At 42.9% G+C, this 18,690-nt stretch overlaps 1 protein-coding gene across 8 annotated transcripts in view; it reads left to right on the forward strand.

Annotated features, from left to right (window-relative positions):
• LOC145534726 (uncharacterized) overlaps nt 1-18,690 on the forward strand; it is a 432,243-nt gene that overhangs the window by 330,719 nt on the left and 82,834 nt on the right. The window contains exon 11 of one of the 8 annotated variants that reach the window (XR_014074908.1): nt 1,193-1,631. The exons of 6 other annotated variants lie outside the window; for them this stretch is intronic. The gene's annotated coding sequence lies outside the window, so the exon portion shown is untranslated. Of the gene's footprint in view, nt 1-1,192; nt 1,632-3,918; nt 4,481-18,690 lie in introns of those variants that run through there. One more of the 8 variants, XR_014074914.1, reaches the window with a different exon arrangement.

Here is an 18,690-nt window from a genome sequence, read left to right on the forward strand (position 1 = left end):
TTCTTAATCAGTTATTTAAAATATTGTGGAACTTCTGTGATGGTCCAATGGTTAAGACTTCACCTTTCAAAGCAGAGGGTGTGGGTTTGATCCCTGGTCAAAGAACTAAGATCCCACATGCTACAGGGTGTGGCCAAAAATTAAATAAACAAACACAACACTAAAAAATAAAAAAATAAAAATAAAATAAAATAAAAAAATAAAAAATAAAAATTAAATACCATTGTATTAGCTTTCTATTGCTCAGTACAAAGTTTTCAGAGGTTTAGTGGTTTGAAACAACACGGTTTATGATCTTACAGTTGTATAGGTTAGAAATCCAACACAGCCCGTTCTGGACTAAAATTAAGGTTTTAACAGAGCTATGCTATGCTTTAGAGGCTGCAGGGACCGATTCATTTCCTTGCTTGTAACCCCATTTCTTCATCTCCAAAGCCAGCAACCATGGATTGAGTCCTTCTCACATTGTATCACTCCAAACTTCCTATTCTGCCTCTCTCTTCTACTTACAAGTAGCTTTGTGAATACAATGGGTCCACCTAGATAACGCAGGGCTATCCCCCTATTTTAAGGTCAGCTGATTAGCTTATTTCCATCTGCAACTCTAATTCTCCTTTGCCATATATCCTCACATTCATGGATTCTGGAGATTGGAACATGGACATCTTTGGGGGGATCATTTTTCTGCCCACAACTATTCATGCATCCTCTCTACTGTGTCCTCTACAGCTTGCACAAACATGCTGCTTGCTGAAATCAAGCTGAATTCCGCATTGACTATCAACATCAGTGCATTTTCCCATCTCTGTGCCTTTCCCTCCTAACTTCTTCCTCTCAACTAATCCCTTTCCCTTTCTCTCAGTTGCCCTGTCCTTCTACGGCCAGCTTGCATTTTACCTCCCACATGGAACTTTCCCATTTCAGACTGCTCATCTTGTATTTGTTTTATCCATCCTTTTCTGATCTTCCATTAGAATTCTAGTACATGGACATATATTAAATTGCCAATAGACTTCTTACTTATAAAAAGAGAAACTGTATACAATTTATCCTAATACTCACTTACCCGTAATTTATCATTTAGTTGTTCCTGAATTATTTTATTTGCATTTGTTTTCTCTTCCCATTGGGATTATAATCTCTTTGAAACCAGAACTATGTTTCATACTTCTTTGGAATCATTCCCTTCCAGCTCTCACGTACTTAGAAGATAGTGGCTCATTTGATTTTGATGTAACTGGGCAACTCTGTTCCTGTTACGGTTCTTTCTCTGCAAGCAACAGAATTACAATTTAAAAGAAAATCACATAATATAAAGATCAGTCAAGCAGGGCTTCCCTGGTGGTTCAATAGTAAAAACTCTGCATGCCAGTGCAAGAGACACGGGTTCGATCCTTGGTCCAGGAAGATCCCACATACCTTGGAGCAACCAAGCCCATCTGCCACAACTACTGAGCCTCTGCTCGAGAGCCCGTGCTCTGCAACAAGAGAAGCCACCGGAATGAAAAGCCTGCTCACTGCAATTGAAGAGTCACCCCCGCTTGCCTAACTGGAGAAAAGGCCCATGCAGCAATGAAGACCCAGCACAGACAAAAATAAATAAATAAATAAACAAAATTACATACAAAAAAGAGCAGTCAAGTATCAGGAAGTACAGGGTGCAAATAACTCTAGAAATGCATATAGTGTTGGTTGTGAGTCAGTGCCCAGAAGTTTGGTTCTGTGACACAGTCCTAGAAGAAAGATTACCCTGGCTTAGGCCAGGTCCTTACTTTATGAATGGCGTAAAGTAACACAATCATTTGAATTAACAGCTCCTAGGGCTTCCCTGGTGGCTCAGATGGTAAAGAATCCGCCTGCAATGCAGGAGACCTGGGTTTGATCCCTGGGTTGGGAAGATCCCCTGGAGGAGGGCATGGCAACCCACTCTTGTATTTTCTGGAGCCTGGAGGATCCCCACGGACAGAGGAACCTGGCAGCTACAGTCCATAGGGTTGCAAAGAGTCAGACACGACTGAGCAACTAAGTACATGCAGAGACAGAAGAAAGTGTAAGCCAAGGCGCAGGCCAGGGCTTTCCTGGTGGTCCGACGGTTGAGGGCCCACCTGCCAATGGAGGGGACAGGGGTTCGATCCTTGGTTCAGAAGGACTTCACATGCCATGGGGCTACTAAACCCCAGCGGCAGCGGCACAACTAATAAGCCCACAGGCCTAGAGCCTGTGCTCCCCCAACACAAAAGCCACTGCGATGGGAAGCCCACACACCGCAGCTGGACAAGAGCCTCCATTTGGCACAACTAGAGAAAGCCTGCAGGCAGCATCGAAGACCCAGTGCAGCCAAAAATAAATAAATTGATTAAAAAAACATAGGTAAGGATGACTTTTAGTAGGTTATAATCTGTATGAAAACCTTTACCTGCCTTCTGTAAGTAACAGCTTATTCTGAATTGTAAAAAAAAAAAAAAAAGAGTCTTTATATAGAAGCAGCAGTAGCTAATATTTGTTGAGCATATTGAGATGGTAAAGAATCCAACTGCAATGCAGGAGAGCTGGGTTCAGTCCCTGGTTGGGAAGATCCCCTGGAGAAGGGAACAGAGACCCACTCCAGTATTCTGGCCTGGAGAATTCCGTGGACAGAGGAGCCTGGTGGGCTACAGTCCATGGGGTCGCAAAGAGGTGGCAATGACTGAGTGACTTTCACCTTCACTGAGCATACATTACAAGCCACACATTGTGCTAAAATATAATACGTGCATTTCTTTTCTTTCTTTGTGGCTGTGCGGGGTCTCTGTGCTGTGCTGGCTTTTTTTCTCCTTGTGGCGAGTGGGGGCTGCCCTCTAGCTGTAGTGCCTGGGCTTCTCTGGTGGAGCACCGGCTCTAGGCACGAGGGCTTCAGTAGTCGTGGCTCATGGGCTCGGAAGCTGTGGCTCCCAGACTCTAGAGCACAGGCTCAACAGTTGTGGCACATAGGCTGAGTTGCCCCATGGTGTGTGGAAGGAGGCACAGGTTTGATCCCTGATGTGTTATGTGCTAAGTCACTTCAATCATGTACGACTTTGCGACCCTATGGACTGTAGCCTGCCTGGCTTCTCTTTCCATGGGATTCTCCAGGCAAGAAGACTAGAGCGGGTTGCCATGTCCTTCTCCAGGGGCTCCTCCTGACCCAGGGATCAAATACGAGTCTCTTGTATCTCCTGCTTTGGCAGGTGGGTTCTTTACAACTAATACTACCTGGGAAGCCCTGATAGGGGAACTAAGATCCCACGGGCTGTGCAGTGTGGTCAAAAAAGAAGAAGAAGAATAAATTAATTAATTTAAAAGCTCTAAAATTAAAGCATAATAATGGAATAAAATAGGAAGAGAAAGATGAGCCAGGCAAGAAGGCTCAGAACAAATTAAAGAGTTTTGAGAAATGTAGGGGAAAAAAAACTATAATAAACCGAAAGAAGAGGAAGTGTCAAGAACTCAAGTTACTGCATACCCTTCAACTACGAGGAGAAAATCTTGCCCACAGGATCTGGCTGCTAGGAAGTTACTGGGGATCCCACTGGTCAGTTTGTGTTGCACGGTAGAGCCAAAGGCAGGGAGGTGAGTGTAAAGGGCAGGTGAAGAATGAGGGGCCATGAGAGTATTTTATGAGAATGAAAGGCAGAGATAGTTGTTGAGGGACTGATGGTAAAGAAGGGTGTTTTTAGAGGCAGAGAAAGAAATGGAGATGAGGTGCTGGAATGAGGATGAAGACGGGGAATCGACGTCCTAGTTGGAAGCAAAGGGTAAAGTCCCAGGTGAATTTTTGGTCCAGAAGAGGTGGTGGGACAGCTCCTTCCCCGAGACAGAGATACTCAATTCCCTCAAGGTTCTTTTCCCCCACTCTGTTCCTTAATTCCTCTGACCTTTTAAAATTCATTCCTAATACAGAGCTCATGACTGGGATCGTGAATGCAAAGTACCCGGCCCTGTGCTGCTGACGTAACAGAAGCTCGAATGATGTTCTGTCCTTCTTCCCTCTCCCTCTTTGGGCTGGACCACTCTCTCTTCCCATTTTCTCTTTGCTTATGAAGGAGATGAAATGCCTCAGGACCAAACTGCCGAGACTGACCGATCCAGTAGCTGAGGCATGTTAATGGTGAGAAAGGTTGGCGCTAGGTCCTAAATTCCATCTTATGAAAATAGACTTCCTATTGGAAATATTCTCAGCATGGACTTCACAGAGTTGGCCTGGGGAGATATTCCCAACCTTTCTTTCCACCTCCTACCGTCTCAGGTCAGAAGGGAACAGAGCGTGGGTGGATCACGCAGCTGTAGCCAGAAACGGCTAATGTGAGTAGCAGGCTAAGCCTCTGATGAAATAAACAAGGAACCTAATTCTGATAATTTCTGTTCTGTTTGCCTTGGATTCCTTGGTCCAATAACTTTAGGAACCTGCATGTGTACTCCTTACCATACATATTGGCAATAAAAAAATAACTGTTAAAACACACACACATTTTTACAACTTATTTGATTATGGATTCTGTTTTTAAAGCTACACTTTTTTTTTTTTTTTAGCTACATTGGATAGAACATCTATAGAATGTGGTTTGATTGTGTGAATGGTCATCAGTCAAAAAATTTCTTAAAATTAATTTTGGGATTGATTTCCCATGATAGTTCAAGAACATAGTATCACAAACCATCCAAAATCAATGAAATTTGTAATGGGCTTGTCTTTGGTGGATTTGAATGAATAAGATTTTGATAGCATTGCAAAGATAGATTTTTAAGCCTGTTTTTGGAAGATAGTCTTAGTTGGGTGTTCCATTTGGTTTGATATCCAGTGTTCATAAATTGCCAACTTCGTCTGTTGTACTCTATCCTAAATATATTCCATAGTATGTTTTCATAATTAATATGCAAAGCGATGTATAGTTTGTAATTAATTTCAACCGGGCACAGTGAAAAACTTGAAAACCTCAGCGTGGAGGCATCTCTCTTGGTAGAAGTTCAATGAAATCCCCAAATGTCTTTGTTTTTGCAATCCATAATTTGCAGATTATTAATACAATAAATCCTTGTTGTCTGTGAGAGTTGGCATTGTACCCACAAACTCCTGTGCAGAAAGCCCACAAACTCAAAATCCAAATGGAAAGAAAAAAACCATGTGGTTTCTGTGTATGCTCATTACCTGCTTCTGAAACCATAATATCTTGGCCTTTTATAGATCTTATAACAGGCTCTGCAGGAAGCAGCTGCAGTCATTAGCCATAGGACAGACTAAACACACAATCTGCATGGAAGGAGTCCTGGATGCTTTTGGACCCCAGTTTTAGGCACAGGAAAGAGCCCCATCAATAGCACATTTTGTACATGTATTTAAAATCAGAGGGCAGTGTATTTTATAACTTAAAGGAATTTTATAAATCAGAGTCGATACCCATATTCTGCCTTCTTTTGTGCAAGGTTTGGATCAGTTAAGCTTGCCCGGGATCCCATGTCTAGTAAGAGACATAGTTAAGATTCAAAACCAGTTCTGGCTGCTGTGTCTCTGATCTTTCTATTTCCTTCCAGTGGCTCTTTCAAGGACCATGGGAGAGAGAGACACAACAGAATTTGGTAGCATCTATCCACACATTTGGTGCCTCTGAAAGTGTTAGTCGCTCAGTCATGTCTAAATCTTTGTGACCCCCAAGGACTGTAGCCCGCCAGGCTTCTCTGTTCATGAACCCTCCAGGCAAGAATACTGGAGTGGGTTGCCCAGGGGATCTTCCTGGGGACCTTCCCCACCCAGAGATCGAACCCAGGTCTCCTGCATTGCAAGAAGATTCTTTACCTGCTGAGGTCCCCCTGGGCTTCTTCAAATCTAGACATGGAGCTATGACCTCCATGAGCCCCAACCTAGAATTCCTATCATCACACCTTTGTAAGAAAAACACTCAAGTGAAGATACCCCTTCCCCAATTTCAAATTCAGAGTCTATACAGCAGCATCCTCATTTTGAAATTGCACAACTTGTCGTAAATTCAGTTAGACTAGTTAGGGTCAAAAGCATTGACAAAACCAAATGCTTGGTGACAGAAGTCATAGTTGCATCGTGAGCTAGGGTTCACCTTTCCGAGAGCTCCTTGGTGCCAATGCAGAACCAATGTCCTAGCGTGGCTGGAGGGAAGGATGGCGCCCTGCATTTCAGAGAAGATTTAAAACCGCGATCCTAAGTGCTCATCATCATTAAAAATCTCCAGGCAGTTTTCATAAGAGCAAGGGGGTGGTTGCCTGAGGTTTTGGCTGGCAGTCAACCCAACTAATTACATTCTGTCTACTGTGTCCTCCCGTGGTTTCAATTGGATGTTGTTATTTTTTTTAACTTCCTGTCCTAATCTGAATATAGGGTTACTATGTGTTCTTAGGCAGATGCTGCTGTTCTTCCTGATAAGAGATGTGTTTCAGATTGTTGTTTTCTTACAGAAAGTTTTTGAGATTTTAAATAAAAGATGTCTCCTTAATGATCCTGAGATCTTGGTACCAAATAAGTTTTCAATGTCAAGTCTGCCGGTAATGAGCTATGTTGTTATTTTCTTTCACCAAGCAATGGCATGAACAGACATGCTAACCCCAAGGTGATGATGTCCTACTTATATACACAGTCAGAGTCATCGCATTGCCCTTGGCTTTCCTCCGTCTCCTTCTCCTTCCCAATGACAAACTCTCCTATGGTTCTTCCTACCAGTGACTTTCATGGACAGCTCAGTCATGTGGTGGCACAGTCATAATGAGAAAAGCTTAAGCTAGTCTTGTCTGTCTGCCTCTCTTTCTGCCCATCTGTGTCTATCCATCCACTTTGCCATAAGTCAGATAAAGGAGAAAGGGAAGAATTATTAAATTCCTGATATTCTCTGGCAGAACTCCTCGTGAACTCCGGCAGATTTAGCCATGAATGGAATAAGACAGTTGTTTGATGAGAGTCAGAAGCCGGCAGACGTGACTTTTGTTCCTTTTCTCCCACCCACATTGGCTTCCAGTGCCCTGACCTGAGGACTCGCCCATCTCTGAAGCACACACCCTCCAACACTGGAGAGCTGAAGAGGCGCCAATGGCGGGTCTCCAAGGACTCTTAGAACACATAATTTTATATACCTCCCTCTGTGTTTGAGAGGTAGAAAATATGGGTTTGCACATGAAACATTGATAACAAACTTTAATGGTGGTATTTCTGTATTTATAAAAAAAATTACCCCAGACTCTCAGATATTTTAATTTCAGATATTTCTCAGATATTTCAAGATATATATATATATATATATCAGATATATATATTTCAAATTTCTCAGATATTTCAAGCAGAGTTTAAAACATTGGCTAACATTTTGAGAGGCTTCCTCTATGCAAGGCACAGCCCTGGGCCCTTTATTTGTATTGACTCATTTGATCTTCGCTTGTTAGTCCCACTTTAGAGATGAAGAAACAAAGATACAAAAGAGCAACTTCCCCAAATGGAAATGAGAGCGAGCCAGGGTTCACAGCCAGGCAGTCCGGTCTGGAGTCCACACTCTTCCCCACTCTGCACTGCTGCCTCCCTTAGGGATGGCCACACACTTTATATACTTCAGTGCTCCTCAGACATTTACTAATGTCCATAGGAGTAAAGAATGTGTGGTCCCTTCCTACCTTCACCCCCAAATAAGGATCTAAGAGAGAGGGAAATAAGATTTTCTTCTGTGATTAAACTATAATCTGTACCTGCAGAATCAAAGCAAAAATATTCTAAGTCATTCAAAAAACAATAGAAGACTTCCTAAACTGCTCACTTTGGCTCTGAATGGATGTGATTTTTAAAAATTGTTTTCCTACTTCTCAGTGTGGGTTTGGTCAAGACTTGGGTCGCCCTTGTTTCTTGGCTCATTCACATCATCTCTGTTTCTCAGAAGGGATGCCAGAAGAGGATAAACTATACATAGGAAAACTTAGAGCTTCCCAGGGGGTGCTAGTGGTAAAGAACTCGCCTGCCAATGCAGCAGACATAAGAGACATGAGTTTGATCCCTGGGTCGGGAAGATCCCCTGGAGGAGGGCGTGACAACCCACTCCAGGACTCTTGCCTGGAGAATCCCATGGACAGAGGAGTCTGGTGGGCTACAGTCTCTAGGGTCACAAAGAGTTGGACACAACAAAAGTGACTTAGCATGCACGCACAAGGATAACTTACCTTTAAAAAAAAATGGGTCATTCAAAAGGGGTTTGATTGACCATGAAACACTGAGGGTGTATCCTTGAGTCAAATATCACCAATAACTATGGGAGTCCAGGCCAGAAAGCATGATCCTCTGGGCAAAATTCAACTTGATTGCTTTGGGGGCATGTATGTGTCCCTGTGAGGAGAATGGAGGTTGTGGGTATCTTGACCCGAGTAGGCTGTCTTTAGACCACAGAGCTACGTCCCTCTGTGCCTATGCCAAGTCCATTAAATTCTCTCCTGTTGACTGCATTGCTGGTCATGGCAGTTCCTGCAGGGGGATAAGATTCAGCCCCATCAACGTGGGGACAACTTACAGCTACAGTCCCCTGGCAAACCAGTTACTGGATTTCTGATTGCACATTCTGATTACCCTGAGTCCCAAGAGCTCTGCCATGTGAGTCTGTCCTTGGAACCACTCCCCCTCACCGGGAGTGCAAAGCTGTTTCCAGACCCCTATCCCATGGTGAAACCATGCTGTAACTACCCGCTCTTGGGGCCTCTCAAAAGTGCGTCTGGTCTCTCTGTAGGACATGCCTTTGTATCTAGGACCCTGCTCATGTATTCCTTTAAATTCCCCAATCTGTGGTGTGAGGTTTTGGTCATCGTTCTAATTTTATGTGTGTATTTATTCTGTTTTTGGCTGTGGTGAGTCTTCCTTGCTGCCCGCGGGCTTTCTCTAGGGACGGCGAGTGGGGGCCGCCCTTCGTGGTGGGGCCCTGGTTTCTCGCTGTGGTGGCCCCTCCTGTTGCAGAGTACAGGCTCCAGGCACACGGGCTCAGTAGCTGTGGCATACAATTAGTTGCCCTGGCATGTGGGATCTTCCCAGACCAGGACTGAACTCTTGTCTCCTGCATTGGCAGGTGGATTCTTAACCCCTGGACCACCAGGGAAGTCTGTGCGGTGTGAGGTTTTGTACGATCCCAGGAGAAAGTCTCAACAGATGTGTCTCTCAATCCCAACTTGACGCCTTCAGTACGATAAGCTGCAGTTTTCAGTAAGGGATGAACATAGCAATACATGTTAATTCCCATGGGTTGGGAATATAAACACATATTGGTGTTTATAGTCACTTGTGCACCTCCATTTGCAAGACAAAAAGATAAAATGTGAAATAGCAAAACGAGAAGTATGAAATTTGTGTTTATCAGAATACAATAAATGTCAGGATAAAAAGCCTCTGGCGGGAACAGTCTCCCGGAGCATTCCTGGCTGCCAGGACGTGTGTGATGCACTGAACACAATCCCTCATGCCTCCTCTTTGGCTGAACATCGCTCGAGTTTTTCAAATTCAGATGTCGTGACACCAGTGACAAAGGGATCTTGAGAAAGACGTCCTCAGTGCATCTGAGATATTTCCAGTTCATTGTAAAGAAGGAAATGAATAGACGGCAATTAAAACCCAACTTTAGATATCTCAGCTATTGTGTGAAGTATGTACAGAATTGTGATCCGAGGGAAGACAAAAAACTCCAGCTTGAGTTGCATTACATATTGTATGAGAAGGATGTGTTTTGAAGTAATTGACATTTGAAGAGTTAGCAGAAATAATTAGTCTTGATGTCACCTCTATTTAAGTCAATCTGAGTGCAAATCAGAAATTAAAATGTTAACCAACTAGCTTGATTGCCTGTTTTGAGTTAGGCAGTAAGTATTTAAGTGACGTCTTTGTCTCCAGCACTGCACTGGTGGGTGGGTGGCTGGGATAAAAAGGTTCTCCCTGCCTGCAGATTCTTACAGTCTAGTAAAACAGACTTAGCATATCCAAGAAATGGCTGGATAACGCAACCTCTGTATCCAGTCTGAGGTTACACCAGTGATCCTCTATCAGGGTCAGTTTGGCGTCCCAGGGACAGTTGGCAATGTCTGGAGACACTTTTGGTTATTTTAGCTGAGGGGGTGCTGGGCTTCCCTGATAGCTCAGTTGGTAAAGAATCTGCCTGCAGTGCAGGAGACCCCGGTTCAATTCCTGGGTCGGGAAGATCCCCTGGAAAAGGGATAGGCTACCCACCCCAGTATTCTTGGGCTTCCCTTGTGGCTCAGCTGGTAAAGAATCCTCCTGCAATGCGGGAGACCTGGGTTCGATCCCTAGGTTGGGAAGATATCCTGGAGAAGGGAAAGGCCACCCACTCCTGTATTCTGGCCTGGAGAAGTCCCTGGACTGTATAGTCCATGGTGTTGCAAAGAGTCAGACACAACTGAGTGACTTTCACTTTTCACTTTCAGCTGAGGGGGTGCTACTGGCATCTAGTGGGTAGAGGCCATGGATGATGCTAAACATCTTACAAGGCACAAAACAGCAGCCCTCACCCCCGACAAAGAATTATCTTGTCCTATCTTGTGGTTGGAAGCTACATACGAGTACTTTACACTAACGTGGCGTTGTCTCGGACTAGAGAAATGCAGTGAATTTCCCAGAAAGGGAGACCTGAGATGGCACTTCAGCCCCAGGAGGACGAAGCTGTCAAGAACACTTGCCCGGGCCAGGAAACCCCCTCGCCAGGAAACCCCCTCGGGTCAGCACGAGAATTCTCAGCTGCCACACTAGCTTACTGCACTTGACTGTCAGCCTAGCCACCTCTTCACACTTTGTGGTATCAGCACATGTCAAGGTTTAACTAACAGTTAATTAAGCATGTATCATATGCCAGGACCTTACACACACTTTACAGGTTTTAAAGCATTCAGTCCCTGTAACAATCTTGTAAAAGAGGTCCTATCGTCACCCCTATTTTAAAGATGAGAAAACTGAGGCACAGAAGGCTAATTTTTTCCTATTTAGACAACTGGTAAATGATGGAGCTGGGTTTAAACCCAGCTGGTTTAACTTCAGTCACTGTGTAATACTGCCTCACTTGCTCTCAGATGACTTCTAGGCAGCAGTAATCAGATTTTTTGCAGGTTCGTTTCACAATAAAGCATGTACTAACAGAAACCACCCGTGGTACCCCCACGGGCAGCACATATGCCTGGAAAATCCTAAGCGTAGACCTATATACCCTCTCGAGGGTACCTCCCCTGTAATTGCAAGGGAGACTGGTATGTGTGTATGTGTGTGTGCACATGCACAGTGGTGGGAGTCAGGGTTCTATCCCCTTTATTTATTGATTTATTTTGGTTAATCTCTTGGTTTATTAGGAAGGTGTCTTCAAAGGTAAAATTCAGCTCAGTTCCTATTAATGTAACACTGATTATGTATTAGTGGATCTGAATTATTTTTATTAAACTAATTTTTTTTAATTTTATTTTTAATTGGAGGATAACTGCATTAAGATATTTTGTTGGTTTCTGCTATACATCGACATGAATCAGCCAGAGGTACACACATGTCCCCTCCCTCTTGAACCTCCCTCCCATCTCCCTCCCCATCCTAACCCTCTAGGTTGTCACCGAGCACCAGTTTTGAGCTCCCAGTGTTATAGCAAATTCCCACTGGCTATCTATTTTACATTCGGTAATGTGAATGTTTCCATGCTACTCTCTCAATTCCTCCTACCCTCTCCTTCCCCTACTGTGTCCATAAGTCTGTTCTCTATGTCTGTGTCGCCATTTCTGCCCTGCAAATAGATTCATCGGTACCATCTTTCAAGATTCCATATATATGCATTAATATACAATATTTGTTTTTCTCTTTCTGACTTACTTCACTTTGTATAATAGGCTCTAGGTTCATCCACCTCATTAGAACTACTCAAATGCTTTCTTTTTTATGGCTGAGTAATATTCCATTGTATATATGTACCACAACTGTTTTATCCATTCATCTGTCGATGGACATCTAGGTTGCTTCCATTTCCTGGCTATTGTAAATAGTGCTGCAATGAACATCTTCCAGCAACAAAAGCCCAGGGTCAGATGGCCTCACAGGTGAGTTCTACCAAAAATTTGAAGAAGAACTAACACCTATCCTGCTCAAACTCTTCCAGAAAATTGCAGAGGAAGGGAAACTCCCAAACTCATTCTACGAGGCCACCATCACCCTGATGTCAAAAACCAAACAATGATACCACAAGAAAAGAAAATTGCAGGGCAATATCACTGATGAACAGAAACACAAAAGTCTGCAACAAAATTCTAGCATACAGAACCCAACAACACATTAAAAAGGTCTTACACCATGATCAAGCAGGATTTATCCCAGGGATGCAAGGATTTCCCTCTATTCTTGAGTAAAATCCGTGATAGGAAGAAATGGACTATTAAGTTTAAAAGCATAGAGCTTGAAATGCAGTTGACAGAATGAATTTCAGATTGTTAGAATAAATTATGTATCACCTTACTATGGAATTATACTTAGATAGTTACATTCAAGTGTACTGTTAAGGAATGATATCCATGTTATCTTGTTTATTAAAAGCAAAAAACATTATACTCCAGTGCATATATATATAACATATTTCTGTTTTTGTTAGAGCAAAATTTTGCTATCATATGTGGAGAAATAAGTCCAAAAGGATCCTCACCAGTCTGTTACTGGTGATGGTAGAATTTTAACCTTAGGATATGGCATCAAAAAAAATTGAGGAATAAAAAGTAAAACATTTCTCCCCAGGACTTCCCTGGTGGTCCAGTAGTTAAGAGTCTGCCTGCTAATGCAGGAGACATGGGTTCAATCCCTGGGCCAGGAAGATCCCACATGCCGCAGGGCAACTCAGCCCACAAGCCACAACTACTAAGCCCAAGTACTGCAAATGCTGAAGCCCACACGCCCTACAGCCCATGGGAAAACATTTCTCTCCCAGACGCTCATGAAGAGTTTACTGAGATGCCATCATCCATGGACAGAGGTCATGTCGTTGGAGATCCCACTCAAGATCAGTCCACAGCAAAACTGGGAATGCAGAAAAATGTGTCTCCCAGGAGCTCAGCTGTCTTTATTTCACCTGCTTTTACTATTGAAGATGCTTCCTCTACTCAATACCAACTCCCTCACATCAAACTGCATCACAAAGGAATAGAGAGGACATCAACTCCATCCCCCTTCCACCTTCTCAAAGGAAAGTCCCCCCTTTTTTAACTTTTTGGTGTATTTCAGTTAATGGCTATCCCACTTCCGGGAGAGTTTTCAGGTTTAAACTTTATCTCTCATTGTAGTGTGGGCGAATTTCAAACACAGCTAGTAGATGAAAGAGACACTTCAAAAGAACCTGCGGTCTCCTGTAAGTAAAATCTCTGCTACATTATCCCTTTTACAAAGAAAGATTCAATAAAAAAAGAAACAACACTTATTTTCTTGGACACCTAACATCAAGCGGCACTCACGGTCCTATGTGAAACCCACAGGTATAATACTCTAGTTTCTACTGTCATGCAATTTCAGAAATTACTTGGAGCACAAAGCAAATACATGAACAAGCTACGTTAAGTGCTCCGATAAAGCTGAGGAGTACTAGGAGACGTCAGGGGAAGGCGAGTTTACTCCTGCTTCATGGAGTCCATGCTGCCTTCATTAAGGAGGAGGCATTGGAAATGGACTTGGAGGGAGGGTACAACTGTAACAGGTGATGATAACCAGGTGAGACCAGATGAACAGGTGGAGCAGCGTGAGGAAATCTCTGAAGCAAGATAGCATGGGGCCATATTCAGGGAAAATTCCAGAGAGCAGGATGGCTGGGGCACAGGGGTTTGTACGAGAGAGGTGAGAGCTCACTCACAGAGGGGCCAGAAGGATTTTTTTAAAAACCAAGGACACTAAGAAATACCTATCTAAAATGTTACGGGGCACACACACAGGACATTTGCTTCAGACAGCAGAGAAAAGTGCATTACCTGAAAAACCTCCCTCTATAAAGGAAGGAAGGAAGGAGGCTAGGAAAGAAGGGAGAAAGGAGGAGGGTGGTCCAGTGGTTAAGACTCCGTGCTTCCAACGCAGCGGGCGTGAGTTTGGTTTCTGGTGGAAGAACTAGGATCCCACATGCCTTGCAGTGCGACCAGGGGAAAAAAAAAAAGAGGGAAAGAAAGGAGATGAGAAGGGGGAGAGGGGAATCCCTGCTAAAATGATGCAGGGGGAAGTGAAAACTAAGAGCGCTTGAGGTGAGTGACTGGTAGAGGCGTTGAACTAACCTTGAAGTTTTACACGAGCTAAGGAATTAACATAAAATGCAGATACAAACTAGTAATACTTCTGGGGCACCAAGCAGAAGTAAACTCAACGCATCTCCAGAAAGACATGCAAACTAAGCAGGCCATGGACAAATCCCTGCTGAGAAGATGTTCATAATTCAAAATGATGTAAACAGGTCTATATGAGGGTGATCAAAAGGCTCAAATAACACTGGGACTAGAACCGTAAGAGCATCAGGTAACACAAATTTTACAGAGAGTGTAAAAAATATATTTAAATGATTGGAGATTAAAAAAAATAAGAAAAAACCCATACCTGCTGTCTCCCCTCCCCTTCCACACCCCTCAAAAAAAAAAAAAAAAAGATATGAGTGGAGGGAGAAAATGTTGATAGAGAACCAAATGAAAGTTCTGATAATGAAAGTTTTAATCATTGAAATTAAAAACCAATTGAACCAAACAGCAAATTAAATACTGCTAAAGAGAGAATTAATGAACTGAAGATAGAGCAAGGACGATTTTCTGGAATATAATAACAAAGATAAGTAAAAATGTAGTAGAGAAGCTATAAGACTTGGAGGAAGCATACATCTCTGATGACTTCTAGAAAAGGTGACTAGACTAACGGGCAGCATAGCAATATTTGAAAAGAAGCTAGCTGAGGATCCTCTCATCTAAGTGTTACATAGAAATCCTAAGACTCAGGATGCACAGAGATGTCATGTCCTAACTGCCTCTGACCCGACTCTGGCCTGGACTGGAATGAAGCATGAGGGCATATTCTGAAAATTTGACCCTAGCGTAAGGAAAAGATCCAGACAGAGAAGGATGGCTCCTGCGGAAGAACTGGCTTCTGCCCTGCAGGATCCCCGCTTAGGGAGCCAGATCCGGCCCCTTCTCTCCTCCACCCTCCTGACTGTGGACTCTCCTCTGTCTTCTTTGCCCCCAGACCTGGCCTTCAGAGCTGTGTTGATTCAATCCCTCTCTGCATTCTGAACAAAGTACCAAACAGCCCCAATCTTTAGTTTTACGAATGAAAAAAAAAAGTAACAATCTAGGTTTCCCCCTTTTTGCCAAATCATACAATGGAAAAAAAAAAAAAAACTTTTTAGTTCAAATTAAGTAAAGGATACCTTCCAATTGACTTGTCTGGGATGGTTTCTGGGTACTCCATCTTCACATTCTCTTTTTCTCTTTGCCATTTCTATCCTCATATGATGAGTGATCAAAAGAGCCCTGGTTTGAAAGGGCGGAGCCTGAGTCCAGGTCTTCGCTCTTTCAGTGTCTAGCCTGAGCCTAGGAAATCTCCTGACCTGGTAACAACAGTGACTGGCTGTGCATCGGATCCACGCTGGGTGTCTTGTGCACACTCTCTCATTTAATCCTTACAGCAGTACTTTTATGGCAATTATTCTTTATGATTGTTGCCATTTGTGGTTGAGGCCATTGAGGCCATTGAGGTCGCCTGCCCACAGTCACCTGATTCAAAGGAGAAGAGGTCCTTGTGACTACAAAACCCAGCATCTCAATGGCTACAACCTCCAGTCTTGCTTGTCTTTGCTTTCCCCTCTCGCAAATGAAGCCATTTCACTGCTCTGAAAGTCTGTGATGCGCTTGTGTTCTCTGGGTGTGGTTGAAGGTCCACTGAAGACAATGAGGAATTTACAGCCATCTCCAGGAAAAAGATCAGGCTTCCCTGATAGCTCAGTTGATAAAGAATCTACCTGCAATGCTGGAGACCCCGGTTCGATTCCTGGGTCAGGAATATCTGCTGGAGCAGGGAGGGATAGGCTACCCACTCCAGTATTCTTGGGCTTCCCTTGTGGCTCAGCTGGTAAAGAATCCACCTGCAATGCAGGAGACCTGGCTTTCAAAATTAAAAATAACTATTGTAATTTGTAGATTTTATGCTCTTATTTTGACAGTTGATTAATATATTGGTATCTATAAGGAAAGGTCAATCGGCTTGGGTAATAACACACATCGGTTCAATCAGTTTGAAATCCTGCATTAGGAAATTAAGATTTTAGCCCGTAAAGAGCTTTCACTTCAGAGATATTGGGCCTTTCTGGAAGGAAAGGACTTTGAAAGCATGTACACAGCAACTTGCAATCTGAATCCTCTACAAAGCAAGGTTGTTTAATCAGCTGCCAACTCCCCCAAAGCACCCTCCTTGCCTTCTACCCCTCTTTTTTGTCTTACTTCTTTCTCTCTCTTGTCCTTGGTACCTGTGTAAATCCTACCTATTCGACTGTTATGGTGTGAGGCCAAAATTTTATCCTCTTTCTCCTAAGTCCTTCCCTCCATTGACCAACCCAGTCTATAGGCAAATGAACCCTTTCAAATTCTTTGGAGCCTTTTCAGCGGTTTCCTCTCACTGAGCCCTTATCTTTCTTTTACTGCCTATTTTGTTAATTAAGAGTCATATAAAAGTAGGGGCCAAGTCTTATAAATAAATGATATCTACGTGTGTATGTATATGATCAATACATATGTGTGATCCACATGGATACACATGTATATTCTTAGTATTTGTTGGGGTGTAAGTAACAGAAATCCACTGCACCTAATTTAAGACCAGAGGGATTTGTTATAATGATACAAGAATTTCACATAGAACTTCAGTGCAGGAAGTACAGCCAGTCTTCAGAAGACTGAACTGGGACCTGGAAAGCATCAGGAGCAAAAGTAATCCCTTTCTCAGTCTCTTTTTTTCTCCCTGGGGCCACATGATCTACCATCTGCTCTATTCTCTTGCTTTGCTCAGCAGACGGCCTCTCTCTGCACCAAGTTTCATGGGCCAGGGAGCCCCATGACCTCTAATCTCTTGTCTCTTAGTTTAAATTCTTAAGAGAGAGACTCTGAATGGCCCAGGTCACAGGTCAGGTGTCCAGCTCTGGTCCTGTCAACTATGGCCAAAGAGAATTAAAATCCCATGACAAAATGGGGAGGGGCCCACCCCTTTAGCTGGGGCAGGGTATGACAAAATGGGGAGGGGCCCACCCCTTTAGCTGGGGCAGGGTGTGGGGCCCACCCCTTTAGCTGGGGCAGGGTGTGGACATAGGAGCAGCTCTAATGAAAGGAACGTATATACACATGTTGTTTTCTTTGATTATATACTGAGTGTGTGTGCGCGCGTGTGCATGTAATGAACAAGTGGGCACGTGAATACTTTGAATATTTGCTTATTAATTTCCTGCAGAAGAAAAATGAGAAATGAGTTTTTATTACAATGGAAAAACAAAAGCAAGCAAAAGTTGCTGGAGGCTTGTAAGGACAGAGAGATGAAAATAGATCGGATATAAAATTCAATAGAAAAGCACTCTTTTTGAAAATGTTATTTAAAAAAATATATTCTGATTTCTCTATGCAGGGTGGGCAGAATCTGGAAACAACAGTGGGCAGGAAGCCCATTTGGAGTTGGGATTTTACCATCTTCTGTTCATAAGATAGAACCAAACCTCAAAGGTTTAAAGAGTGTGGGCTCAGTGTCCCTCGCCCAGCAGCCAGCATTTTGTTGAAGATATTTAAAGATTAAAAGCAGAAGCAGTTAGTCTACTGTGTAATATTTACTGATTTGAGCAGCTCTACTATACAGACATCTTACACATAAATTTAACTATTATTATTGTGTTGCCCTTTTCCAAGAAAGGGTAAAGTAGATTTGTAGGAGCACTTAACACATGTAAATCCCCCAACTCTTTAAACCAAAGCTCATTGTATTAAAGAGCTACATAAATTTTACAAGGATTCTGTCCTTTTGCGATCATAGCACTGTTTTTTTCTTGCAACACAATTAAAGTGATGCCTCTTTATAAGCCAGTTCTGTGAACTCCGTTTGAAGGTATCTCACAAAGCTACTGTTTTGGCCAAGTGTGTAATTATACTGAGGATATGACTGTGTGTGAAGATTCCAGACCTGGGTATTGTAAGAGCTCTGTCAGCAAATAGCTGTTCCATTGTCTACCACAACCTTCTTTGAACTTTATTTACCCATTTGCTGTGCTTTACCCATGTTTCTTAAGACTGGCTTTAAAGAATGATTTAAAGCATGACTTCCTTCAAATAGCTATTAGTCCATAAAAATCCTTAGTGCTTGCAAGAGAATGTTCAAACTGATATTGGTGTCATCTCAAATGATATATTTTTCTACTGATAAGGGTGGGCCAGGCAAAGATGGCCTGACTTTTAATCTATCTCCTGATCAATCTGTTTTTCCCAACTCAGTTCCAGAAGAAAAAAAAGCTTGTATTTCATTTTGAAGGTGATCCATGACAAATTAATTTTTACTTTTAAATTTTTGATTAACTTGATTTATTAAAAATGTTACTCTTCCAAGAGGTTAATGGACTATTGACCAAATATGCTGTGCTGTGCTGTTCTTAGTCACTCAGTTGTGTCCGACTCTTTTTGACCCCATAG

Source organism: Giraffa tippelskirchi, chromosome 14 (genome assembly GCF_054371585.1).
Source record: "Giraffa tippelskirchi isolate mGirTip1 chromosome 14, T2T-mGirTip1v1.2.pri, whole genome shotgun sequence".
Lineage (NCBI taxonomy): Eukaryota > Metazoa > Chordata > Mammalia > Artiodactyla > Giraffidae > Giraffa > Giraffa tippelskirchi.